The following is a 24933-nucleotide window of genomic DNA, read 5'->3' on the forward strand; positions in this document are numbered from 1 at the left end:
ACTCGTATACTGACGTAAGGAGAGCAAGACGTAAATGTGAGGACCGGCTGTTGTCGAGGTGTCATCGAGTGCAAATCTGCCTTAGGTATAACGGCCTAACCTCAATGAAGTCTAGGAGTGGACAACACGTTCGTCTACCTCAGAGCGTTGGCCGAACGCTATTTTCGACGTCGTGCGTGCCACTTTGATTTTGGCCAACTACGATTCGATACAGAATGCAGGAAACCTGAAAGACACCCTCACGGACACATTGAGAGTAGTGTTTGTCAGCGGAATAATGGGAGTGCAAGGGTCTGTGTCATTGATATGGCTGTATGTAGCGCAGTTCGTCAGCAGGGGGCGTAGCTCAGATGGTAGAGCGCTCGCTTAGCATGCGAGAGGTACTGGATCGATACCCAGCGCCTCCAGAATTTTTAACACACCAACATGCGCACCACTGCCATGCAAGTGGAATAATACACAGCCAGAAAATGTGTCAAGGCAGATACGAGCCAACGATTAGCAGCCACAATTGGCAAGCGTGCTGTAATGCGCACGAAGCACCCCTCCTCCCACCACTACACTTAATTTAGAAACAGTACAAGTGTTCCCATAAGATTCTCAAACCTATGTCGCAAAGATCAGCCTTGCGCCGAATTCACAAAAATCCCACTGCACATTCCAATTCTTGACGTGCAGTCGGCTGCTACTGGTGTTGCTAGTTGTGACTGCTGATGACAGATGCGTAGCAATCAATTCATGGAGTGAGTTGTATGTTTTGCGATACTCTGTCTCTGACAAGCAAGCAGAGGTGACATAGGCGCGAACACAGGAAGCTTGCAGCCCCTCGCTGCCTGCAGACACCGAACAGCCACAGTAGGAGGGCGGCCTAAGTCGTAGGCGAAATGTGCTCATTCGCTTGTGTGCGACGTCAAGCTCTAAATAAGGCTGTCACTAGCGTGAGCGTTGCGTGAGCGTCGTGTAAAGTCGGAAAAGTCGTCTGCGTGGGTGAGTGCCATGTTTGGGGAGCGTTTCGTAGTTTGCGCAGTGCAATGGAGACGCGGAAAGTTGTTGTGGCCCAGTCTTTTGCAGTTGGACGACAAGAGTGGTACACAGTAGTAAAGTGCGAGGCAGTGAGTTGGCATGAACAGTCGAGTGCACAATGGGTCTTCAGATGTGCTTGTTACCTCAGGTGCTGTGTGATTGTCGACATGGAGTGAAAACGGAGCAACTTGTGACTGTCCCTTCAATTTAAGACGTTAAAAACGGACGGAATTTGCAGTCGTAATACCAGAGCATCGAAACTACTTGGAACTCTTGCGTATGTGAACGTGTCCGCGCCTTTGTACTCTGGTCCCTTCACCCCTGCAAACCAACCAACCATCGCGTCCGTGCACATAAGAGTAGCAAAGAACGGAGATCAGCGCAGCTTGCTTGTGCTTGGGGGCGTAGCTCAGTTGGTAGAGCGTTCGCTTTGCATGTGAAAGGTCCCGGGTTCAAGCCCCGGCGCCTCCATGTTTTGTGGTCAGTGCGTGGTAAGTGTTGGTCGCGGCGAGCCTAAAGGCACGCAAGATGTTGCAAAGCCAGCGTCACAGACTCGTATACTGACGTAAGGAGAGCAAGACGTAAATGTGAGGACCGGCTGTTGTCGAGGTGTCATCGAGTGCAAATCTGCCTTAGGTATAACGGCCTAACCTCAATGAAGTCTAGAGAGTGGACAACACGTTCGTCTACCTCAGAGCGTTGGCCGAACGCTATTTTCGACGTCGTGCGTGCCACTTTGATTTTGGCCAACTACGATTCGATACAGAATGCAGGAAACCTGAAAGACACCCTCACGGACACATTGAGAGTAGTGTTTGTCAGCGGAATAATGGGAGTGCAAGGGTCTGTGTCATGATATGGCTGTATGTAGCGCAGTTCGTCAGCAGGGGCGTAGCTCAGATGGTAGAGCGCTCGCTTAGCATGCGAGAGGTACTGGGATCGATACCCAGCGCCTCCAGAATTTTTAACACACCACATGCGCACACTGCCATGCAAGTGGAATAATACACAGCCAGAAAATGTGTCAAGGCAGATACGAGCCAACGATTAGCAGCCACAATTGGCAAGCGTGCTGTAATGCGCACGAAGCACCCTCCTCCCACCACTACACTTAATTTAGAAACAGTACAAGTGTTCCCATAAGATTCTCAAACCTATGTCGCAAAGATCAGCCTTGCGCCGAATTCACAAAAATCCCACTGCACATTCCAATTCTTGACGTGCAGTCGGCTGCTACTGGTGTTGCTAGTTGTGACTGCTGATGACAGATGCCGTAGCAATCAATTCATGGAGTGAGTTGTATGTTTTGCGATACTCTGTCTCTGACAAGCAAGCAGAGGTGACATAGGCGCGAACACAGGAAGCTTGCAGCCCCTCGCTGCCTGCAGACACCGAACAGCCACAGTAGGAGGGCGGCCTAAGTCGTAGGCGAAATGTGCTCATTCGCTTGTGTGCGACGTCAAGCTCTAAATAAGGCTGTCACTAGCGTGAGCGTTGCGTGAGCGTCGTGTAAAGTCGGAAAAGTCGTCTGCGTGGGTGAGTGCCATGTTTGGGGAGCGTTTCGTAGTTTGCGCAGTGCAATGGAGACGCGGAAAGTTGTTGTGGCCCAGTCTTTTGCAGTTGGACCGACAAGAGTGGTACACAGTAGTAAAGTGCGAGGCAGTGAGTTGGCATGAACAGTCGAGTGCACAATGGGTCTTCAGATGTGCTTGTTACCTCAGGTGCTGTGTGATTGTCGACATGGAGTGAAAACGGAGCAACTTGTGACTGTCCCTTCAATTTAAGACGTTAAAAACGGACGGAATTTGCAGTCGTAATACCAGAGCATCGAAACTACTTGGAACTCTTGCGTATGTGAACGTGTCCGCGCCTTTGTACTCTGGTCCCTTCACCCCTGCAAACCAACCAACCATCGCGTCCGTGCACATAAGAGTAGCAAAGAACGGAGATCAGCGCAGCTTGCTTGTGCTTGGGGGCGTAGCTCAGTTGGTAGAGCGTTCGCTTTGCATGTGAAAGGTCCCGGGTTCAAGCCCCGGCGCCTCCATGTTTTGTGGTCAGTGCGTGGTAAGTGTTGGTCGCGGCGAGCCTAAAGGCACGCAAGATGTTGCAAAGCCAGCGTCACAGACTCGTATACTGACGTAAGGAGAGCAAGACGTAAATGTGAGGACCGGCTGTTGTCGAGGTGTCATCGAGTGCAAATCTGCCTTAGGTATAACGGCCTAACCTCAATGAAGTCTAGAGAGTGGACAACACGTTCGTCTACCTCAGAGCGTTGGCCGAACGCTATTTTCGACGTCGTGCGTGCCACTTTGATTTTGGCCAACTACGATTCGATACAGAATGCAGGAAACCTGAAAGACACCCTCACGGACACATTGAGAGTAGTGTTTGTCAGCGGAATAATGGGAGTGCAAGGGTCTGTGTCATTGATATGGCTGTATGTAGCGCAGTTCGTCAGCAGGGGGCGTAGCTCAGATGGTAGAGCGCTCGCTTAGCATGCGAGAGGTACTGGGATCGATACCCAGCGCCTCCAGAATTTTTAACACACCAACATGCGCACACTGCCATGCAAGTGGAATAATACACAGCCAGAAAATGTGTCAAGGCAGATACGAGCCAACGATTAGCAGCCACAATTGGCAAGCGTGCTGTAATGCGCACGAAGCACCCTCCTCCCACCACTACACTTAATTTAGAAACAGTACAAGTGTTCCCATTAAGATTCTCAAACCTATGTCGCAAAGATCAGCCTTGCGCCGAATTCACAAAAATCCCACTGCACATTCCAATTCTTGACGTGCAGTCGGCTGCTACTGGTGTTGCTAGTTGTGACTGCTGATGACAGATGCCGTAGCAATCAATTCATGGAGTGAGTTGTATGTTTTGCGATACTCTGTCTCTGACAAGCAAGCAGAGGTGACATAGGCGCGAACACAGGAAGCTTGCAGCCCCTCGCTGCCTGCAGACACCGAACAGCCACAGTAGGAGGGCGGCCTAAGTCGTAGGCGAAATGTGCTCATTCGCTTGTGTGCGACGTCAAGCTCTAAATAAGGCTGTCACTAGCGTGAGCGTTGCGTGAGCGTCGTGTAAAGTCGGAAAAGTCGTCTGCGTGGGTGAGTGCCATGTTTGGGGAGCGTTTCGTAGTTTGCGCAGTGCAATGGAGACGCGGAAAGTTGTTGTGGCCCAGTCTTTTGCAGTTGGACGACAAGAGTGGTACACAGTAGTAAAGTGCGAGGCAGTGAGTTGGCATGAACAGTCGAGTGCACAATGGGTCTTCAGATGTGCTTGTTACCTCAGGTGCTGTGTGATTGTCGACATGGAGTGAAAACGGAGCAACTTGTGACTGTCCCTTCAATTTAAGACGTTAAAAACGGACGGAATTTGCAGTCGTAATACCAGAGCATCGAAACTACTTGGAACTCTTGCGTATGTGAACGTGTCCGCGCCTTTGTACTCTGGTCCCTTCACCCCTGCAAACCAACCAACCATCGCGTCCGTGCACATAAGAGTAGCAAAGAACGGAGATCAGCGCAGCTTGCTTGTGCTTGGGGGCGTAGCTCAGTTGGTAGAGCGTTCGCTTTGCATGTGAAAGGTCCCGGGTTCAAGCCCCGGCGCCTCCATGTTTTGTGGTCAGTGCGTGGTAAGTGTTGGTCGCGGCGAGCCTAAAGGCACGCAAGATGTTGCAAAGCCAGCGTCACAGACTCGTATACTGACGTAAGGAGAGCAAGACGTAAATGTGAGGACCGGCTGTTGTCGAGGTGTCATCGAGTGCAAATCTGCCTTAGGTATAACGGCCTAACCTCAATGAAGTCTAGAGAGTGGACAACACGTTCGTCTACCTCAGAGCGTTGGCCGAACGCTATTTTCGACGTCGTGCGTGCCACTTTGATTTTGGCCAACTACGATTCGATACAGAATGCAGGAAACCTGAAAGACACCCTCACGGACACATTGAGAGTAGTGTTGTCAGCGGAATAATGGGAGTGCAAGGGTCTGTGTCATTGATATGGCTGTATGTAGCGCAGTTCGTCAGCAGGGGGCGTAGCTCAGATGGTAGAGCGCTCGCTTAGCATGCGAGAGGTACTGGGATCGATACCAGCGCCTCCAGAATTTTTAACACACCAACATGCGCACACTGCCATGCAAGTGGAATAATACACAGCCAGAAATGTGTCAGGCAGATACGAGCCAACGATTAGCAGCCACAATTGGCAAGCGTGCTGTAATGCGCACGAAGCACCCTCCTCCCACCACTACACTTAATTAGAAACAGTACAAGTGTTCCCATAAGATTCTCAAACCTATGTCGCAAAGATCAGCCTTGCGCCGAATTCACAAAAATCCCACTGCACATTCCAATTCTTGACGTGCAGTCGGCTGCTACTGGTGTTGCTAGTTGTGACTGCTGATGACAGATGCCGTAGCAATCAATTCATGGAGTGAGTTGTATGTTTTGCGATACTCTGTCTCTGACAAGCAAGCAGAGGTGACATAGGCGCGAACACAGGAAGCTTGCAGCCCCTCGCTGCCTGCAGACACCGAACAGCCACAGTAGGAGGGCGGCCTAAGTCGTAGGCGAAATGTGCTCATTCGCTTGTGTGCGACGTCAAGCTCTAAATAAGGCTGTCACTAGCGTGAGCGTTGCGTGAGCGTCGTGTAAAGTCGGAAAAGTCGTCTGCGTGGGTGAGTGCCATGTTTGGGGAGCGTTTCGTAGTTTGCGCAGTGCAATGGAGACGCGGAAAGTTGTTGTGGCCCAGTCTTTTGCAGTTGGACGACAAGAGTGGTACACAGTAGTAAAGTGCGAGGCAGTGAGTTGGCATGAACAGTCGAGTGCACAATGGGTCTTCAGATGTGCTTGTTACCTCAGGTGCTGTGTGATTGTCGACATGGAGTGAAAACGGAGCAACTTGTGACTGTCCCTTCAATTTAAGACGTTAAAAACGGACGGAATTTGCAGTCGTAATACCAGAGCATCGAAACTACTTGGAACTCTTGCGTATGTGAACGTGTCCGCGCCTTTGTACTCTGGTCCCTTCACCCCTGCAAACCAACCAACCATCGCGTCCGTGCACATAAGAGTAGCAAAGAACGGAGATCAGCGCAGCTTGCTTGTGCTTGGGGGCGTAGCTCAGTTGGTAGAGCGTTCGCTTTGCATGTGAAAGGTCCCGGGTTCAAGCCCCGGCGCCTCCATGTTTTGTGGTCAGTGCGTGGTAAGTGTTGGTCGCGGCGAGCCTAAAGGCACGCAAGATGTTGCAAAGCCAGCGTCACAGACTCGTATACTGACGTAAGGAGAGCAAGACGTAAATGTGAGGACCGGCTGTTGTCGAGGTGTCATCGAGTGCAAATCTGCCTTAGGTATAACGGCCTAACCTCAATGAAGTCTAGAGAGTGGACAACACGTTCGTCTACCTCAGAGCGTTGGCCGAACGCTATTTTCGACGTCGTGCGTGCCACTTTGATTTTGGCCAACTACGATTCGATACAGAATGCAGGAAACCTGAAAGACACCCTCACGGACACATTGAGAGTAGTGTTTGTCAGCGGAATAATGGGAGTGCAAGGGTCTGTGTCATTGATATGGCTGTATGTAGCGCAGTTCGTCAGCAGGGGGCGTAGCTCAGATGGTAGAGCGCTCGCTTAGCATGCGAGAGGTACTGGGATCGATACCCAGCGCCTCCAGAATTTTTAACACACCAACATGCGCACACTGCCATGCAAGTGGAATAATACACAGCCAGAAAATGTGTCAAGGCAGATACGAGCCAACGATTAGCAGCCACAATTGGCAAGCGTGCTGTAATGCGCACGAAGCACCCTCCTCCCACCACTACACTTAATTTAGAAACAGTACAAGTGTTCCCATAAGATTCTCAAACCTATGTCGCAAAGATCAGCCTTGCGCCGAATTCACAAAAATCCCACTGCACATTCCAATTCTTGACGTGCAGTCGGCTGCTACTGGTGTTGCTAGTTGTGACTGCTGATGACAGATGCCGTAGCAATCAATTCATGGAGTGAGTTGTATGTTTTGCGATACTCTGTCTCTGACAAGCAAGCAGAGGTGACATAGGCGCGAACACAGGAAGCTTGCAGCCCCTCGCTGCCTGCAGACACCGAACAGCCACAGTAGGAGGGCGGCCTAAGTCGTAGGCGAAATGTGCTCATTCGCTTGTGTGCGACGTCAAGCTCTAAATAAGGCTGTCACTAGCGTGAGCGTTGCGTGAGCGTCGTGTAAAGTCGGAAAAGTCGTCTGCGTGGGTGAGTGCCATGTTTGGGGAGCGTTTCGTAGTTTGCGCAGTGCAATGGAGACGCGGAAAGTTGTTGTGGCCCAGTCTTTTGCAGTTGGACGACAAGAGTGGTACACAGTAGTAAAGTGCGAGGCAGTGAGTTGGCATGAACAGTCGAGTGCACAATGGGTCTTCAGATGTGCTTGTTACCTCAGGTGCTGTGTGATTGTCGACATGGAGTGAAAACGGAGCAACTTGTGACTGTCCCTTCAATTTAAGACGTTAAAAACGGACGGAATTTGCAGTCGTAATACCAGAGCATCGAAACTACTTGGAACTCTTGCGTATGTGAACGTGTCCGCGCCTTTGTACTCTGGTCCCTTCACCCCTGCAAACCAACCAACCATCGCGTCCGTGCACATAAGAGTAGCAAAGAACGGAGATCAGCGCAGCTTGCTTGTGCTTGGGGGCGTAGCTCAGTTGGTAGAGCGTTCGCTTTGCATGTGAAAGGTCCCGGGTTCAAGCCCCGGCGCCTCCATGTTTTGTGGTCAGTGCGTGGTAAGTGTTGGTCGCGGCGAGCCTAAAGGCACGCAAGATGTTGCAAAGCCAGCGTCACAGACTCGTATACTGACGTAAGGAGAGCAAGACGTAAATGTGAGGACCGGCTGTTGTCGAGGTGTCATCGAGTGCAAATCTGCCTTAGGTATAACGGCCTAACCTCAATGAAGTCTAGAGAGTGGACAACACGTTCGTCTACCTCAGAGCGTTGGCCGAACGCTATTTTCGACGTCGTGCGTGCCACTTTGATTTTGGCCAACTACGATTCGATACAGAATGCAGGAAACCTGAAAGACACCCTCACGGACACATTGAGAGTAGTGTTTGTCAGCGGAATAATGGGAGTGCAAGGGTCTGTGTCATTGATATGGCTGTATGTAGCGCAGTTCGTCAGCAGGGGGCGTAGCTCAGATGGTAGAGCGCTCGCTTAGCATGCGAGAGGTACTGGGATCGATACCCAGCGCCTCCAGAATTTTTAACACACCAACATGCGCACACTGCCATGCAAGTGGAATAATACACAGCCAGAAAATGTGTCAAGGCAGATACGAGCCAACGATTAGCAGCCACAATTGGCAAGCGTGCTGTAATGCGCACGAAGCACCCTCCTCCCACCACTACACTTAATTTAGAAACAGTACAAGTGTTCCCATAAGATTCTCAAACCTATGTCGCAAAGATCAGCCTTGCGCCGAATTCACAAAAATCCCACTGCACATTCCAATTCTTGACGTGCAGTCGGCTGCTACTGGTGTTGCTAGTTGTGACTGCTGATGACAGATGCCGTAGCAATCAATTCATGGAGTGAGTTGTATGTTTTGCGATACTCTGTCTCTGACAAGCAAGCAGAGGTGACATAGGCGCGAACACAGGAAGCTTGCAGCCCCTCGCTGCCTGCAGACACCGAACAGCCACAGTAGGAGGGCGGCCTAAGTCGTAGGCGAAATGTGCTCATTCGCTTGTGTGCGACGTCAAGCTCTAAATAAGGCTGTCACTAGCGTGAGCGTTGCGTGAGCGTCGTGTAAAGTCGGAAAAGTCGTCTGCGTGGGTGAGTGCCATGTTTGGGGAGCGTTTCGTAGTTTGCGCAGTGCAATGGAGACGCGGAAAGTTGTTGTGGCCCAGTCTTTTGCAGTTGGACGACAAGAGTGGTACACAGTAGTAAAGTGCGAGGCAGTGAGTTGGCATGAACAGTCGAGTGCACAATGGGTCTTCAGATGTGCTTGTTACCTCAGGTGCTGTGTGATTGTCGACATGGAGTGAAAACGGAGCAACTTGTGACTGTCCCTTCAATTTAAGACGTTAAAAACGGACGGAATTTGCAGTCGTAATACCAGAGCATCGAAACTACTTGGAACTCTTGCGTATGTGAACGTGTCCGCGCCTTTGTACTCTGGTCCCTTCACCCCTGCAAACCAACCAACCATCGCGTCCGTGCACATAAGAGTAGCAAAGAACGGAGATCAGCGCAGCTTGCTTGTGCTTGGGGGCGTAGCTCAGTTGGTAGAGCGTTCGCTTTGCATGTGAAAGGTCCCGGGTTCAAGCCCCGGCGCCTCCATGTTTTGTGGTCAGTGCGTGGTAAGTGTTGGTCGCGGCGAGCCTAAAGGCACGCAAGATGTTGCAAAGCCAGCGTCACAGACTCGTATACTGACGTAAGGAGAGCAAGACGTAAATGTGAGGACCGGCTGTTGTCGAGGTGTCATCGAGTGCAAATCTGCCTTAGGTATAACGGCCTAACCTCAATGAAGTCTAGAGAGTGGACAACACGTTCGTCTACCTCAGAGCGTTGGCCGAACGCTATTTTCGACGTCGTGCGTGCCACTTTGATTTTGGCCAACTACGATTCGATACAGAATGCAGGAAACCTGAAAGACACCCTCACGGACACATTGAGAGTAGTGTTTGTCAGCGGAATAATGGGAGTGCAAGGGTCTGTGTCATTGATATGGCTGTATGTAGCGCAGTTCGTCAGCAGGGGGCGTAGCTCAGATGGTAGAGCGCTCGCTTAGCATGCGAGAGGTACTGGGATCGATACCCAGCGCCTCCAGAATTTTTAACACACCAACATGCGCACACTGCCATGCAAGTGGAATAATACACAGCCAGAAAATGTGTCAAGGCAGATACGAGCCAACGATTAGCAGCCACAATTGGCAAGCGTGCTGTAATGCGCACGAAGCACCCTCCTCCCACCACTACACTTAATTTAGAAACAGTACAAGTGTTCCCATAAGATTCTCAAACCTATGTCGCAAAGATCAGCCTTGCGCCGAATTCACAAAAATCCCACTGCACATTCCAATTCTTGACGTGCAGTCGGCTGCTACTGGTGTTGCTAGTTGTGACTGCTGATGACAGATGCCGTAGCAATCAATTCATGGAGTGAGTTGTATGTTTTGCGATACTCTGTCTCTGACAAGCAAGCAGAGGTGACATAGGCGCGAACACAGGAAGCTTGCAGCCCCTCGCTGCCTGCAGACACCGAACAGCCACAGTAGGAGGGCGGCCTAAGTCGTAGGCGAAATGTGCTCATTCGCTTGTGTGCGACGTCAAGCTCTAAATAAGGCTGTCACTAGCGTGAGCGTTGCGTGAGCGTCGTGTAAAGTCGGAAAAGTCGTCTGCGTGGGTGAGTGCCATGTTTGGGGAGCGTTTCGTAGTTTGCGCAGTGCAATGGAGACGCGGAAAGTTGTTGTGGCCCAGTCTTTTGCAGTTGGACGACAAGAGTGGTACACAGTAGTAAAGTGCGAGGCAGTGAGTTGGCATGAACAGTCGAGTGCACAATGGGTCTTCAGATGTGCTTGTTACCTCAGGTGCTGTGTGATTGTCGACATGGAGTGAAAACGGAGCAACTTGTGACTGTCCCTTCAATTTAAGACGTTAAAAACGGACGGAATTTGCAGTCGTAATACCAGAGCATCGAAACTACTTGGAACTCTTGCGTATGTGAACGTGTCCGCGCCTTTGTACTCTGGTCCCTTCACCCCTGCAAACCAACCAACCATCGCGTCCGTGCACATAAGAGTAGCAAAGAACGGAGATCAGCGCAGCTTGCTTGTGCTTGGGGGCGTAGCTCAGTTGGTAGAGCGTTCGCTTTGCATGTGAAAGGTCCCGGGTTCAAGCCCCGGCGCCTCCATGTTTTGTGGTCAGTGCGTGGTAAGTGTTGGTCGCGGCGAGCCTAAAGGCACGCAAGATGTTGCAAAGCCAGCGTCACAGACTCGTATACTGACGTAAGGAGAGCAAGACGTAAATGTGAGGACCGGCTGTTGTCGAGGTGTCATCGAGTGCAAATCTGCCTTAGGTATAACGGCCTAACCTCAATGAAGTCTAGAGAGTGGACAACACGTTCGTCTACCTCAGAGCGTTGGCCGAACGCTATTTTCGACGTCGTGCGTGCCACTTTGATTTTGGCCAACTACGATTCGATACAGAATGCAGGAAACCTGAAAGACACCCTCACGGACACATTGAGAGTAGTGTTTGTCAGCGGAATAATGGGAGTGCAAGGGTCTGTGTCATTGATATGGCTGTATGTAGCGCAGTTCGTCAGCAGGGGGCGTAGCTCAGATGGTAGAGCGCTCGCTTAGCATGCGAGAGGTACTGGGATCGATACCCAGCGCCTCCAGAATTTTTAACACACCAACATGCGCACACTGCCATGCAAGTGGAATAATACACAGCCAGAAAATGTGTCAAGGCAGATACGAGCCAACGATTAGCAGCCACAATTGGCAAGCGTGCTGTAATGCGCACGAAGCACCCTCCTCCCACCACTACACTTAATTTAGAAACAGTACAAGTGTTCCCATAAGATTCTCAAACCTATGTCGCAAAGATCAGCCTTGCGCCGAATTCACAAAAATCCCACTGCACATTCCAATTCTTGACGTGCAGTCGGCTGCTACTGGTGTTGCTAGTTGTGACTGCTGATGACAGATGCCGTAGCAATCAATTCATGGAGTGAGTTGTATGTTTTGCGATACTCTGTCTCTGACAAGCAAGCAGAGGTGACATAGGCGCGAACACAGGAAGCTTGCAGCCCCTCGCTGCCTGCAGACACCGAACAGCCACAGTAGGAGGGCGGCCTAAGTCGTAGGCGAAATGTGCTCATTCGCTTGTGTGCGACGTCAAGCTCTAAATAAGGCTGTCACTAGCGTGAGCGTTGCGTGAGCGTCGTGTAAAGTCGGAAAAGTCGTCTGCGTGGGTGAGTGCCATGTTTGGGGAGCGTTTCGTAGTTTGCGCAGTGCAATGGAGACGCGGAAAGTTGTTGTGGCCCAGTCTTTTGCAGTTGGACGACAAGAGTGGTACACAGTAGTAAAGTGCGAGGCAGTGAGTTGGCATGAACAGTCGAGTGCACAATGGGTCTTCAGATGTGCTTGTTACCTCAGGTGCTGTGTGATTGTCGACATGGAGTGAAAACGGAGCAACTTGTGACTGTCCCTTCAATTTAAGACGTTAAAAACGGACGGAATTTGCAGTCGTAATACCAGAGCATCGAAACTACTTGGAACTCTTGCGTATGTGAACGTGTCCGCGCCTTTGTACTCTGGTCCCTTCACCCCTGCAAACCAACCAACCATCGCGTCCGTGCACATAAGAGTAGCAAAGAACGGAGATCAGCGCAGCTTGCTTGTGCTTGGGGGCGTAGCTCAGTTGGTAGAGCGTTCGCTTTGCATGTGAAAGGTCCCGGGTTCAAGCCCCGGCGCCTCCATGTTTTGTGGTCAGTGCGTGGTAAGTGTTGGTCGCGGCGAGCCTAAAGGCACGCAAGATGTTGCAAAGCCAGCGTCACAGACTCGTATACTGACGTAAGGAGAGCAAGACGTAAATGTGAGGACCGGCTGTTGTCGAGGTGTCATCGAGTGCAAATCTGCCTTAGGTATAACGGCCTAACCTCAATGAAGTCTAGAGAGTGGACAACACGTTCGTCTACCTCAGAGCGTTGGCCGAACGCTATTTTCGACGTCGTGCGTGCCACTTTGATTTTGGCCAACTACGATTCGATACAGAATGCAGGAAACCTGAAAGACACCCTCACGGACACATTGAGAGTAGTGTTTGTCAGCGGAATAATGGGAGTGCAAGGGTCTGTGTCATTGATATGGCTGTATGTAGCGCAGTTCGTCAGCAGGGGGCGTAGCTCAGATGGTAGAGCGCTCGCTTAGCATGCGAGAGGTACTGGGATCGATACCCAGCGCCTCCAGAATTTTTAACACACCAACATGCGCACACTGCCATGCAAGTGGAATAATACACAGCCAGAAAATGTGTCAAGGCAGATACGAGCCAACGATTAGCAGCCACAATTGGCAAGCGTGCTGTAATGCGCACGAAGCACCCTCCTCCCACCACTACACTTAATTTAGAAACAGTACAAGTGTTCCCATAAGATTCTCAAACCTATGTCGCAAAGATCAGCCTTGCGCCGAATTCACAAAAATCCCACTGCACATTCCAATTCTTGACGTGCAGTCGGCTGCTACTGGTGTTGCTAGTTGTGACTGCTGATGACAGATGCCGTAGCAATCAATTCATGGAGTGAGTTGTATGTTTTGCGATACTCTGTCTCTGACAAGCAAGCAGAGGTGACATAGGCGCGAACACAGGAAGCTTGCAGCCCCTCGCTGCCTGCAGACACCGAACAGCCACAGTAGGAGGGCGGCCTAAGTCGTAGGCAAAATGTGCTCATTCGCTTGTGTGCGACGTCAAGCTCTAAATAAGGCTGTCACTAGCGTGAGCGTTGCGTGAGCGTCGTGTAAAGTCGAAAAGTCGTCTGCGTGGGTGAGTGCCATGTTTGGGGAGCGTTTCGTAGTTTGCGCAGTGCAATGGAGACGCGGAAAGTTGTTGTGGCCCAGTCTTTTGCAGTTGGACGACAAGAGTGGTACACAGTAGTAAAGTGCGAAGCAGTGAGTTGGCATGAACAGTCGAGTGCACAATGGGTCTTCAGATGTGCTTGTTACCTCAGGTGCTGTGTGATTGTCGACATGGAGTGAAAACGGAGCAACTTGTGACTGTCCCTTCAATTTAAGACGTTAAAAACGGACGGAATTTGCAGTCGTAATACCAGAGCATCGAAACTACTTGGAACTCTTGCGTATGTGAACGTGTCCGCGCCTTTGTACTCTGGCCCCTTCACCCCTGCAAACCAACCAACCATCGCGTCCGTGCACATAAGAGTAGCAAAGAACGGAGATCAGCGCAGCTTGCTTGTGCTTGGGGGCGTAGCTCAGTTGGTAGAGCGTTCGCTTTGCATGTGAAAGGTCCCGGGTTCAAGCCCCGGCGCCTCCATGTTTTGTGGTCAGTGCGTGGTAAGTGTTGGTCGCGGCGAGCCTAAAGGCACGCAAGATGTTGCAAAGCCAGCGTCACAGACTCGTATACTGACGTAAGGAGAGCAAGACGTAAATGTGAGGACCGGCTGTTGTCGAGGTGTCATCGAGTGCAAATCTGCCTTAGGTATAACGGCCTAACCTCAATGAAGTCTAGAGAGTGGACAACACGTTCGTCTACCTCAGAGCGTTGGCCGAACGCTATTTTCGACGTCGTGCGTGCCACTTTGATTTTGGCCAACTACGATTCGATACAGAATGCAGGAAACCTGAAAGACACCCTCACGGACACATTGAGAGTAGTGTTTGTCAGCGGAATAATGGGAGTGCAAGGGTCTGTGTCATTGATATGGCTGTATGTAGCGCAGTTCGTCAGCAGGGGGCGTAGCTCAGATGGTAGAGCGCTCGCTTAGCATGCGAGAGGTACTGGGATCGATACCCAGCGCCTCCAGAATTTTTAACACACCAACATGCGCACACTGCCATGCAAGTGGAATAATACACAGCCAGAAAATGTGTCAAGGCAGATACGAGCCAACGATTAGCAGCCACAATTGGCAAGCGTGCTGTAATGCGCACGAAGCACCCTCCTCCCACCACTACACTTAATTTAGAAACAGTACAAGTGTTCCCATAAGATTCTCAAACCTATGTCGCAAAGATCAGCCTTGCGCCGAATTCACAAAAATCCCACTGCACATTCCAATTCTTGACGTGCAGTCGGCTGCTACTGGTGTTGCTAGTTGTGACTGCTGATGACAGATGCCGTAGCAATCAATTCATGGAGTGAGTTGTATGTTTTGCGATACTCTGTCTCTGACAAGCAAGCAGAGGTGACATAGGCGCGAACACAGGAAGCTTGCAGCCCCTCGCTGCCTGCAGACACCGAACAGCCACAGTAGGAGGGCGGCCTAAGTCGTAGGCGAAATGTGCTCATTCGCTTGTGTGCGACGTCAAGCTCTAAATAAGGCTGTCACTAGCGTGAGCGTTGCGTGAGCGTCGTGTAAAGTCGGAAAAGTCGTCTGCGTGGGTGAGTGCCATGTTTGGGGAGCGTTTCGTAGTTTGCGCAGTGCAATGGAGACGCGGAAAGTTGTTGTGGCCCAGTCTTTTGCAGTTGGACGACAAGAGTGGTACACAGTAGTAAAGTGCGAGGCAGTGAGTTGGCATGAACAGTCGAGTGCACAATGGGTCTTCAGATGTGCTTGTTACCTCAGGTGCTGTGTGATTGTCGACATGGAGTGAAAACGGAGCAACTTGTGACTGTCCCTTCAATTTAAGACGTTAAAAACGGACGGAATTTGCAGTCGTAATACCAGAGCATCGAAACTACTTGGAACTCTTGCGTATGTGAACGTGTCCGCGCCTTTGTACTCTGGTCCCTTCACCCCTGCAAACCAACCAACCATCGCGTCCGTGCACATAAGAGTAGCAAAGAACGGAGATCAGCGAAGCTTGCTTGTGCTTGGGGGCGTAGCTCAGTTGGTAGAGCGTTCGCTTTGCATGTGAAAGGTCCCGGGTTCAAGCCCCGGCGCCTCCATGTTTTGTGGTCAGTGCGTGGTAAGTGTTGGTCGCGGCGAGCCTAAAGGCACGCAAGATGTTGCAAAGCCAGCGTCACAGACTCGTATACTGACGTAAGGAGAGCAAGACGTAAATGTGAGGACCGGCTGTTGTCGAGGTGTCATCGAGTGCAAATCTGCCTTAGGTATAACGGCCTAACCTCAATGAAGTCTAGAGAGTGGACAACACGTTCGTCTACCTCAGAGCGTTGGCCGAACGCTATTTTCGACGTCGTGCGTGCCACTTTGATTTTGGCCAACTACGATTCGATACAGAATGCAGGAAACCTGAAAGACACCCTCACGGACACATTGAGAGTAGTGTTTGTCAGCGGAATAATGGGAGTGCAAGGGTCTGTGTCATTGATATGGCTGTATGTAGCGCAGTTCGTCAGCAGGGGGCGTAGCTCAGATGGTAGAGCGCTCGCTTAGCATGCGAGAGGTACTGGGATCGATACCCAGCGCCTCCAGAATTTTTAACACACCAACATGCGCACACTGCCATGCAAGTGGAATAATACACAGCCAGAAAATGTGTCAAGGCAGATACGAGCCAACGATTAGCAGCCACAATTGGCAAGCGTGCTGTAATGCGCACGAAGCACCCTCCTCCCACCACTACACTTAATTTAGAAACAGTACAAGTGTTCCCATAAGATTCTCAAACCTATGTCGCAAAGATCAGCCTTGCGCCGAATTCACAAAAATCCCACTGCACATTCCAATTCTTGACGTGCAGTCGGCTGCTACTGGTGTTGCTAGTTGTGACTGCTGATGACAGATGCCGTAGCAATCAATTCATGGAGTGAGTTGTATGTTTTGCGATACTCTGTCTCTGACAAGCAAGCAGAGGTGACATAGGCGCGAACACAGGAAGCTTGCAGCCCCTCGCTGCCTGCAGACACCGAACAGCCACAGTAGGAGGGCGGCCTAAGTCGTAGGCAAAATGTGCTCATTCGCTTGTGTGCGACGTCAAGCTCTAAATAAGGCTGTCACTAGCGTGAGCGTTGCGTGAGCGTCGTGTAAAGTCGAAAAGTCGTCTGCGTGGGTGAGTGCCATGTTTGGGGAGCGTTTCGTAGTTTGCGCAGTGCAATGGAGACGCGGAAAGTTGTTGTGGCCCAGTCTTTTGCAGTTGGACGACAAGAGTGGTACACAGTAGTAAAGTGCGAAGCAGTGAGTTGGCATGAACAGTCGAGTGCACAATGGGTCTTCAGATGTGCTTGTTACCTCAGGTGCTGTGTGATTGTCGACATGGAGTGAAAACGGAGCAACTTGTGACTGTCCCTTCAATTTAAGACGTTAAAAACGGACGGAATTTGCAGTCGTAATACCAGAGCATCGAAACTACTTGGTACTCTTGCGTATGTGAACGTGTCCGCGCCTTTGTACTCTGGTCCCTTCACCCCTGCAAACCAACCAACCATCGCGTCCGTGCACATAAGAGTAGCAAAGAACGGAGATCAGCGCAGCTTGCTTGTGCTTGGGGGCGTAGCTCAGTTGGTAGAGCGTTCGCTTTGCATGTGAAAGGTCCCGGGTTCAAGCCCCGGCGCCTCCATGTTTTGTGGTCAGTGCGTGGTAAGTGTTGGTCGCGGCGAGCCTAAAGGCACGCAAGATGTTGCAAAGCCAGCGTCACAGACTCGTATACTGACGTAAGGAGAGCAAGACGTAAATGTGAGGACCGGCTGTTGTCGAGGTGTCATCGAGTGCAAATCTGCCTTAGGTATAACGGCCTAACCTCAATGAAGTCTAGAGAGTGGACAACACGTTCGTCTACCTCAGAGCGTTGGCCGAACGCTATTTTCGACGTCGTGCGTGCCACTTTGATTTTGGCCAACTACGATTCGATACAGAATGCAGGAAACCTGAAAGACACCCTCACGGACACATTGAGAGTAGTGTTTGTCAGCGGAATAATGGGAGTGCAAGGGTCTGTGTCATTGATATGGCTGTATGTAGCGCAGTTCGTCAGCAGGGGGCGTAGCTCAGATGGTAGAGCGCTCGCTTAGCATGCGAGAGGTACTGGGATCGATACCCAGCGCCTCCAGAATTTTTAACACACCAACATGCGCACACTGCCATGCAAGTGGAATAATACACAGCCAGAAAATGTGTCAAGGCAGATACGAGCCAACGATTAGCAGCCACAATTGGCAAGCGTGCTGTAATGCGCACGAAGCACCCTCCTCCCACCACTACACTTAATTTAGAAACAGTACAAGTGTTCCCATAAGATTCTCAAACCTATGTCGCAAAGATCAGCCTTGCGCCGAATTCACAAAAATCCCACTGCACATTCCAATTCTTGACGTGCAGTCGGCTGCTACTGGTGTTGCTAGTTGTGACTGCTGATGACAGATGCCGTAGCAATCAATTCATGGAGTGAGTTGTATGTTTTGCGATACTCTGTCTCTGACAAGCAAGCAGAGGTGACATAGGCGCGAACACAGGAAGCTTGCAGCCCCTCGCTGCCTGCAGACACCGAACAACCACAGTAGGAGGGCGGCCTAAGTCGTAGGCGAAATGTGCTCATTCGCTTGTGTGCGACGTCAAGCTCTAAATAAGGCTGTCACTAGCGTGAGCGTTGCGTGAGCGTCGTGTAAAGTCGGAAAAGTCGTCTGCGTGGGTGAGTGCCATGTTTGGGGAGCGTTTCGTAGTTTGCGCAGTGCAATGGAGACGCGGAAAGTTGTTGTGGCCCAGTCTTTTGCAGTTGGACGACAAGAGTGGTACACAGTAGTAAAGTGCGAGGCAGTGAGTTGGCATGAACAGTCGAGTGCACAATGGGTCTTCAGATGTGCTTGTTACCTCAGGTGCTGTGTGATTGTCGACATGGAGTGAAAACGGAGCAACTTGTGACTGTCCCTTCAATTTAAGACGTTAAAAACGGACGGAATTTGCAGTCGTAATACCAGAGCATCGAAACTACTTGGAACTCTTGCGTATGTGAACGTGTCCGCGCCTTTGTACTCTGGTCCCTTCACCCCTGCAAACCAACCAACCATCGCGTCCGTGCACATAAGAGTAGCAAAGAACGGAGATCAGCGCAGCTTGCTTGTGCTTGGGGGCGTAGCTCAGTTGGTAGAGCGTTCGCTTTGCATGTGAAAGGTCCCGGGTTCAAGCCCCGGCGCCTCCATGTTTTGTGGTCAGTGCGTGGTAAGTGTTGGTCGCGGCGAGCCTAAAGGCACGCAAGATGTTGCAAAGCCAGCGTCACAGACTCGTATACTGACGTAAGGAGAGCAAGACGTAAATGTGAGGACCGGCTGTTGTCGAGGTGTCATCGAGTGCAAATCTGCCTTAGGTATAACGGCCTAACCTCAATGAAGTCTAGAGAGTGGACAACACGTTCGTCTACCTCAGAGCGTTGGCCGAACGCTATTTTCGACGTCGTGCGTGCCACTTTGATTTTGGCCAACTACGATTCGATACAGAATGCAGGAAACCTGAAAGACACCCTCACGGACACATTGAGAGTAGTGTTTGTCAGCGGAATAATGGGAGTGCAAGGGTCTGTGTCATTGATATGGCTGTATGTAGCGCAGTTCGTCAGCAGGGGGCGTAGCTCAGATGGTAGAGCGCTCGCTTAGCATGCGAGAGGTACTGGGATCGATACCCAGCGCCTCCAGAATTTTTAACACACCAACATGCGCACACTGCCATGCAAGTGGAATAATACACAGCCAGAAAATGTGTCAAGGCAGATACGAGCCAACGATTAGCAGCCACAATTGGCAAGCGTGCTGTAATGCGCACGAAGCACCCTCCTCCCACCACTACACTTAATTTAGAAACAGTACAAGTGTTCCCATAAGATTCTCAAACCTATGTCGCAAAGATCAGCCTTGCGCCGAATTCACAAAAATCCCACTGCACATTCCAATTCTTGACGTGCAGTCGGCTGCTACTGGTGTTGCTAGTTGTGACTGCTGATGACAGATGCCGTAGCAATCAATTCATGGAGTGAGTTGTATGTTTTGCGATACTCTGTCTCTGACAAGCAAGCAGAGGTGACATAGGCGCGAACACAGGAAGCTTGCAGCCCCTCGCTGCCTGCAGACACCGAACAGCCACAGTAGGAGGGCGGCCTAAGTCGTAGGCAAAATGTGCTCATTCGCTTGTGTGCGACGTCAAGCTCTAAATAAGGCTGTCACTAGCGTGAGCGTTGCGTGAGCGTCGTGTAAAGTCGAAAAGTCGTCTGCGTGGGTGAGTGCCATGTTTGGGGAGCGTTTCGTAGTTTGCGCAGTGCAATGGAGACGCGGAAAGTTGTTGTGGCCCAGTCTTTTGCAGTTGGACGACAAGAGTGGTACACAGTAGTAAAGTGCGAAGCAGTGAGTTGGCATGAACAGTCGAGTGCACAATGGGTCTTCAGATGTGCTTGTTACCTCAGGTGCTGTGTGATTGTCGACATGGAGTGAAAACGGAGCAACTTGTGACTGTCCCTTCAATTTAAGACGTTAAAAACGGACGGAATTTGCAGTCGTAATACCAGAGCATCGAAACTACTTGGAACTCTTGCGTATGTGAACGTGTCCGCGCCTTTGTACTCTGGTCCCTTCACCCCTGCAAACCAACCAACCATCGCGTCCGTGCACATAAGAGTAGCAAAGAACGGAGATCAGCGCAGCTTGCTTGTGCTTGGGGGCGTAGCTCAGTTGGTAGAGCGTTCGCTTTGCATGTGAAAGGTCCCGGGTTCAAGCCCCGGCGCCTCCATGTTTTGTGGTCAGTGCGTGGTAAGTGTTGGTCGCGGCGAGCCTAAAGGCACGCAAGATGTTGCAAAGCCAGCGTCACAGACTCGTATACTGACGTAAGGAGAGCAAGACGTAAATGTGAGGACCGGCTGTTGTCGAGGTGTCATCGAGTGCAAATCTGCCTTAGGTATAACGGCCTAACCTCAATGAAGTCTAGAGAGTGGACAACACGTTCGTCTACCTCAGAGCGTTGGCCGAACGCTATTTTCGACGTCGTGCGTGCCACTTTGATTTTGGCCAACTACGATTCGATACAGAATGCAGGAAACCTGAAAGACACCCTCACGGACACATTGAGAGTAGTGTTTGTCAGCGGAATAATGGGAGTGCAAGGGTCTGTGTCATTGATATGGCTGTATGTAGCGCAGTTCGTCAGCAGGGGGCGTAGCTCAGATGGTAGAGCGCTCGCTTAGCATGCGAGAGGTACTGGGATCGATACCCAGCGCCTCCAGAATTTTTAACACACCAACATGCGCACACTGCCATGCAAGTGGAATAATACACAGCCAGAAAATGTGTCAAGGCAGATACGAGCCAACGATTAGCAGCCACAATTGGCAAGCGTGCTGTAATGCGCACGAAGCACCCTCCTCCCACCACTACACTTAATTTAGAAACAGTACAAGTGTTCCCATAAGATTCTCAAACCTATGTCGCAAAGATCAGCCTTGCGCCGAATTCACAAAAATCCCACTGCACATTCCAATTCTTGACGTGCAGTCGGCTGCTACTGGTGTTGCTAGTTGTGACTGCTGATGACAGATGCCGTAGCAATCAATTCATGGAGTGAGTTGTATGTTTTGCGATACTCTGTCTCTGACAAGCAAGCAGAGGTGACATAGGCGCGAACACAGGAAGCTTGCAGCCCCTCGCTGCCTGCAGACACCGAACAGCCACAGTAGGAGGGCGGCCTAAGTCGTAGGCAAAATGTGCTCATTCGCTTGTGTGCGACGTCAAGCTCTAAATAAGGCTGTCACTAGCGTGAGCGTTGCGTGAGCGTCGTGTAAAGTCGAAAAGTCGTCTGCGTGGGTGAGTGCCATGTTTGGGGAGCGTTTCGTAGTTTGCGCAGTGCAATGGAGACGCGGAAAGTTGTTGTGGCCCAGTCTTTTGCAGTTGGACGACAAGAGTGGTACACAGTAGTAAAGTGCGAAGCAGTGAGTTGGCATGAACAGTCGAGTGCACAATGGGTCTTCAGATGTGCTTGTTACCTCAGGTGCTGTGTGATTGTCGACATGGAGTGAAAACGGAGCAACTTGTGACTGTCCCTTCAATTTAAGACGTTAAAAACGGACGGAATTTGCAGTCGTAATACCAGAGCATCGAAACTACTTGGTACTCTTGCGTATGTGAACGTGTCCGCGCCTTTGTACTCTGGTCCCTTCACCCCTGCAAACCAACCAACCATCGCGTCCGTGCACATAAGAGTAGCAAAGAACGGAGATCAGCGCAGCTTGCTTGTGCTTGGGGGCGTAGCTCAGTTGGTAGAGCGTTCGCTTTGCATGTGAAAGGTCCCGGGTTCAAGCCCCGGCGCCTCCATGTTTTGTGGTCAGTGCGTGGTAAGTGTTGGTCGCGGCGAGCCTAAAGGCACGCAAGATGTTGCAAAGCCAGCGTCACAGACTCGTATACTGACGTAAGGAGAGCAAGACGTAAATGTGAGGACCGGCTGTTGTCGAGGTGTCATCGAGTGCAAATCTGCCTTAGGTATAACGGCCTAACCTCAATGAAGTCTAGAGAGTGGACAACACGTTCGTCTACCTCAGAGCGTTGGCCGAACGCTATTTTCGACGTCGTGCGTGCCACTTTGATTTTGGCCAACTACGATTCGATACAGAATGCAGGAAACCTGAAAGACACCCTCACGGACACATTGAGAGTAGTGTTTGTCAGCGGAATAATGGGAGTGCAAGGGTCTGTGTCATTGATATGGCTGTATGTAGCGCAGTTCGTCAGCAGGGGGCGTAGCTCAGATGGTAGAGCGCTCGCTTAGCATGCGAGAGGTACTGGGATCGATACCCAGCGCCTCCAGAATTTTTAACACACCAACATGCGCACACTGCCATGCAAGTGGAATAATACACAGCCAGAAAATGTGTCAAGGCAGATACGAGCCAACGATTAGCAGCCACAATTGGCAAGCGTGCTGTAATGCGCACGAAGCACCCTCCTCCCACCACTACACTTAATTTAGAAACAGTACAAGTGTTCCCATAAGATTCTCAAACCTATGTCGCAAAGATCAGCCTTGCGCCGAATTCACAAAAATCCCACTGCACATTCCAATTCTTGACGTGCAGTCGGCTGCTACTGGTGTTGCTAGTTGTGACTGCTGATGACAGATGCCGTAGCAATCAATTCATGGAGTGAGTTGTATGTTTTGCGATACTCTGTCTCTGACAAGCAAGCAGAGGTGACATAGGCGCGAACACAGGAAGCTTGCAGCCCCTCGCTGCCTGCAGACACCGAACAACCACAGTAGGAGGGCGGCCTAAGTCGTAGGCGAAATGTGCTCATTCGCTTGTGTGCGACGTCAAGCTCTAAATAAGGCTGTCACTAGCGTGAGCGTTGCGTGAGCGTCGTGTAAAGTCGGAAAAGTCGTCTGCGTGGGTGAGTGCCATGTTTGGGGAGCGTTTCGTAGTTTGCGCAGTGCAATGGAGACGCGGAAAGTTGTTGTGGCCCAGTCTTTTGCAGTTGGACGACAAGAGTGGTACACAGTAGTAAAGTGCGAGGCAGTGAGTTGGCATGAACAGTCGAGTGCACAATGGGTCTTCAGATGTGCTTGTTACCTCAGGTGCTGTGTGATTGTCGACATGGAGTGAAAACGGAGCAACTTGTGACTGTCCCTTCAATTTAAGACGTTAAAAACGGACGGAATTTGCAGTCGTAATACCAGAGCATCGAAACTACTTGGAACTCTTGCGTATGTGAACGTGTCCGCGCCTTTGTACTCTGGTCCCTTCACCCCTGCAAACCAACCAACCATCGCGTCCGTGCACATAAGAGTAGCAAAGAACGGAGATCAGCGCAGCTTGCTTGTGCTTGGGGGCGTAGCTCAGTTGGTAGAGCGTTCGCTTTGCATGTGAAAGGTCCCGGGTTCAAGCCCCGGCGCCTCCATGTTTTGTGGTCAGTGCGTGGTAAGTGTTGGTCGCGGCGAGCCTAAAGGCACGCAAGATGTTGCAAAGCCAGCGTCACAGACTCGTATACTGACGTAAGGAGAGCAAGACGTAAATGTGAGGACCGGCTGTTGTCGAGGTGTCATCGAGTGCAAATCTGCCTTAGGTATAACGGCCTAACCTCAATGAAGTCTAGAGAGTGGACAACACGTTCGTCTACCTCAGAGCGTTGGCCGAACGCTATTTTCGACGTCGTGCGTGCCACTTTGATTTTGGCCAACTACGATTCGATACAGAATGCAGGAAACCTGAAAGACACCCTCACGGACACATTGAGAGTAGTGTTTGTCAGCGGAATAATGGGAGTGCAAGGGTCTGTGTCATTGATATGGCTGTATGTAGCGCAGTTCGTCAGCAGGGGGCGTAGCTCAGATGGTAGAGCGCTCGCTTAGCATGCGAGAGGTACTGGGATCGATACCCAGCGCCTCCAGAATTTTTAACACACCAACATGCGCACACTGCCATGCAAGTGGAATAATACACAGCCAGAAAATGTGTCAAGGCAGATACGAGCCAACGATTAGCAGCCACAATTGGCAAGCGTGCTGTAATGCGCACGAAGCACCCTCCTCCCACCACTACACTTAATTTAGAAACAGTACAAGTGTTCCCATAAGATTCTCAAACCTATGTCGCAAAGATCAGCCTTGCGCCGAATTCACAAAAATCCCACTGCACATTCCAATTCTTGACGTGCAGTCGGCTGCTACTGGTGTTGCTAGTTGTGACTGCTGATGACAGATGCCGTAGCAATCAATTCATGGAGTGAGTTGTATGTTTTGCGATACTCTGTCTCTGACAAGCAAGCAGAGGTGACATAGGCGCGAACACAGGAAGCTTGCAGCCCCTCGCTGCCTGCAGACACCGAACAGCCACAGTAGGAGGGCGGCCTAAGTCGTAGGCGAAATGTGCTCATTCGCTTGTGTGCGACGTCAAGCTCTAAATAAGGCTGTCACTAGCGTGAGCGTTGCGTGAGCGTCGTGTAAAGTCGGAAAAGTCGTCTGCGTGGGTGAGTGCCATGTTTGGGGAGCGTTTCGTAGTTTGCGCAGTGCAATGGAGACGCGGAAAGTTGTTGTGGCCCAGTCTTTTGCAGTTGGACGACAAGAGTGGTACACAGTAGTAAAGTGCGAGGCAGTGAGTTGGCATGAACAGTCGAGTGCACAATGGGTCTTCAGATGTGCTTGTTACCTCAGGTGCTGTGTGATTGTCGACATGGAGTGAAAACGGAGCAACTTGTGACTGTCCCTTCAATTTAAGACGTTAAAAACGGACGGAATTTGCAGTCGTAATACCAGAGCATCGAAACTACTTGGAACTCTTGCGTATGTGAACGTGTCCGC

General features: G+C 50.9%; 29 non-coding genes across 29 annotated transcripts; all 29 read left to right on the forward strand.

Moving 5' to 3' along the window:
• The first annotated feature begins 1421 nt into the window (after positions 1–1421).
• Trnaa-ugc lies at positions 1422–1494 on the forward strand. The gene has a single exon. It is a non-coding gene; the product is annotated as a tRNA-Ala (tRNA).
• Positions 1495–1908: 414 nt separating this feature from the next.
• Positions 1909–1981, forward strand: Trnaa-agc. Its single transcript has one exon. It is a non-coding gene; the product is annotated as a tRNA-Ala (tRNA).
• A 1013-nt stretch (positions 1982–2994) lies between these two features.
• Trnaa-ugc lies at positions 2995–3067 on the forward strand. Its single transcript has one exon. It is a non-coding gene; the product is annotated as a tRNA-Ala (tRNA).
• A 416-nt stretch (positions 3068–3483) lies between these two features.
• Trnaa-agc lies at positions 3484–3556 on the forward strand. The gene has a single exon. It is a non-coding gene; the product is annotated as a tRNA-Ala (tRNA).
• A 1014-nt stretch (positions 3557–4570) lies between these two features.
• Trnaa-ugc lies at positions 4571–4643 on the forward strand. Its single transcript has one exon. It is a non-coding gene; the product is annotated as a tRNA-Ala (tRNA).
• Positions 4644–6140: 1497 nt separating this feature from the next.
• Trnaa-ugc lies at positions 6141–6213 on the forward strand. The gene has a single exon. It is a non-coding gene; the product is annotated as a tRNA-Ala (tRNA).
• Positions 6214–6629: 416 nt separating this feature from the next.
• Trnaa-agc lies at positions 6630–6702 on the forward strand. The gene has a single exon. It is a non-coding gene; the product is annotated as a tRNA-Ala (tRNA).
• A 1013-nt stretch (positions 6703–7715) lies between these two features.
• Positions 7716–7788, forward strand: Trnaa-ugc. Its single transcript has one exon. It is a non-coding gene; the product is annotated as a tRNA-Ala (tRNA).
• Positions 7789–8204: 416 nt separating this feature from the next.
• Positions 8205–8277, forward strand: Trnaa-agc. Its single transcript has one exon. It is a non-coding gene; the product is annotated as a tRNA-Ala (tRNA).
• Positions 8278–9290: 1013 nt separating this feature from the next.
• On the forward strand, positions 9291–9363 carry Trnaa-ugc. The gene has a single exon. It is a non-coding gene; the product is annotated as a tRNA-Ala (tRNA).
• A 416-nt stretch (positions 9364–9779) lies between these two features.
• On the forward strand, positions 9780–9852 carry Trnaa-agc. The gene has a single exon. It is a non-coding gene; the product is annotated as a tRNA-Ala (tRNA).
• Positions 9853–10865: 1013 nt separating this feature from the next.
• Positions 10866–10938, forward strand: Trnaa-ugc. The gene has a single exon. It is a non-coding gene; the product is annotated as a tRNA-Ala (tRNA).
• A 416-nt stretch (positions 10939–11354) lies between these two features.
• Positions 11355–11427, forward strand: Trnaa-agc. The gene has a single exon. It is a non-coding gene; the product is annotated as a tRNA-Ala (tRNA).
• Positions 11428–12440: 1013 nt separating this feature from the next.
• Trnaa-ugc lies at positions 12441–12513 on the forward strand. The gene has a single exon. It is a non-coding gene; the product is annotated as a tRNA-Ala (tRNA).
• Positions 12514–12929: 416 nt separating this feature from the next.
• Positions 12930–13002, forward strand: Trnaa-agc. Its single transcript has one exon. It is a non-coding gene; the product is annotated as a tRNA-Ala (tRNA).
• A 1012-nt stretch (positions 13003–14014) lies between these two features.
• On the forward strand, positions 14015–14087 carry Trnaa-ugc. The gene has a single exon. It is a non-coding gene; the product is annotated as a tRNA-Ala (tRNA).
• A 416-nt stretch (positions 14088–14503) lies between these two features.
• On the forward strand, positions 14504–14576 carry Trnaa-agc. Its single transcript has one exon. It is a non-coding gene; the product is annotated as a tRNA-Ala (tRNA).
• A 1013-nt stretch (positions 14577–15589) lies between these two features.
• Positions 15590–15662, forward strand: Trnaa-ugc. Its single transcript has one exon. It is a non-coding gene; the product is annotated as a tRNA-Ala (tRNA).
• Positions 15663–16078: 416 nt separating this feature from the next.
• On the forward strand, positions 16079–16151 carry Trnaa-agc. Its single transcript has one exon. It is a non-coding gene; the product is annotated as a tRNA-Ala (tRNA).
• Positions 16152–17163: 1012 nt separating this feature from the next.
• Positions 17164–17236, forward strand: Trnaa-ugc. The gene has a single exon. It is a non-coding gene; the product is annotated as a tRNA-Ala (tRNA).
• Positions 17237–17652: 416 nt separating this feature from the next.
• Trnaa-agc lies at positions 17653–17725 on the forward strand. The gene has a single exon. It is a non-coding gene; the product is annotated as a tRNA-Ala (tRNA).
• A 1013-nt stretch (positions 17726–18738) lies between these two features.
• Positions 18739–18811, forward strand: Trnaa-ugc. The gene has a single exon. It is a non-coding gene; the product is annotated as a tRNA-Ala (tRNA).
• Positions 18812–19227: 416 nt separating this feature from the next.
• Trnaa-agc lies at positions 19228–19300 on the forward strand. The gene has a single exon. It is a non-coding gene; the product is annotated as a tRNA-Ala (tRNA).
• Positions 19301–20312: 1012 nt separating this feature from the next.
• Positions 20313–20385, forward strand: Trnaa-ugc. The gene has a single exon. It is a non-coding gene; the product is annotated as a tRNA-Ala (tRNA).
• A 416-nt stretch (positions 20386–20801) lies between these two features.
• Trnaa-agc lies at positions 20802–20874 on the forward strand. Its single transcript has one exon. It is a non-coding gene; the product is annotated as a tRNA-Ala (tRNA).
• Positions 20875–21886: 1012 nt separating this feature from the next.
• Trnaa-ugc lies at positions 21887–21959 on the forward strand. Its single transcript has one exon. It is a non-coding gene; the product is annotated as a tRNA-Ala (tRNA).
• Positions 21960–22375: 416 nt separating this feature from the next.
• Positions 22376–22448, forward strand: Trnaa-agc. The gene has a single exon. It is a non-coding gene; the product is annotated as a tRNA-Ala (tRNA).
• A 1013-nt stretch (positions 22449–23461) lies between these two features.
• Trnaa-ugc lies at positions 23462–23534 on the forward strand. The gene has a single exon. It is a non-coding gene; the product is annotated as a tRNA-Ala (tRNA).
• Positions 23535–23950: 416 nt separating this feature from the next.
• On the forward strand, positions 23951–24023 carry Trnaa-agc. The gene has a single exon. It is a non-coding gene; the product is annotated as a tRNA-Ala (tRNA).
• The last annotated feature ends 910 nt before the right edge of the window (positions 24024–24933 follow it).

The sequence above is a fragment of the Schistocerca americana genome, unplaced genomic scaffold (genome assembly GCF_021461395.2).
Source record: "Schistocerca americana isolate TAMUIC-IGC-003095 unplaced genomic scaffold, iqSchAmer2.1 HiC_scaffold_1016, whole genome shotgun sequence".
In the NCBI taxonomy this organism is placed as follows: domain Eukaryota; kingdom Metazoa; phylum Arthropoda; class Insecta; order Orthoptera; family Acrididae; genus Schistocerca; species Schistocerca americana.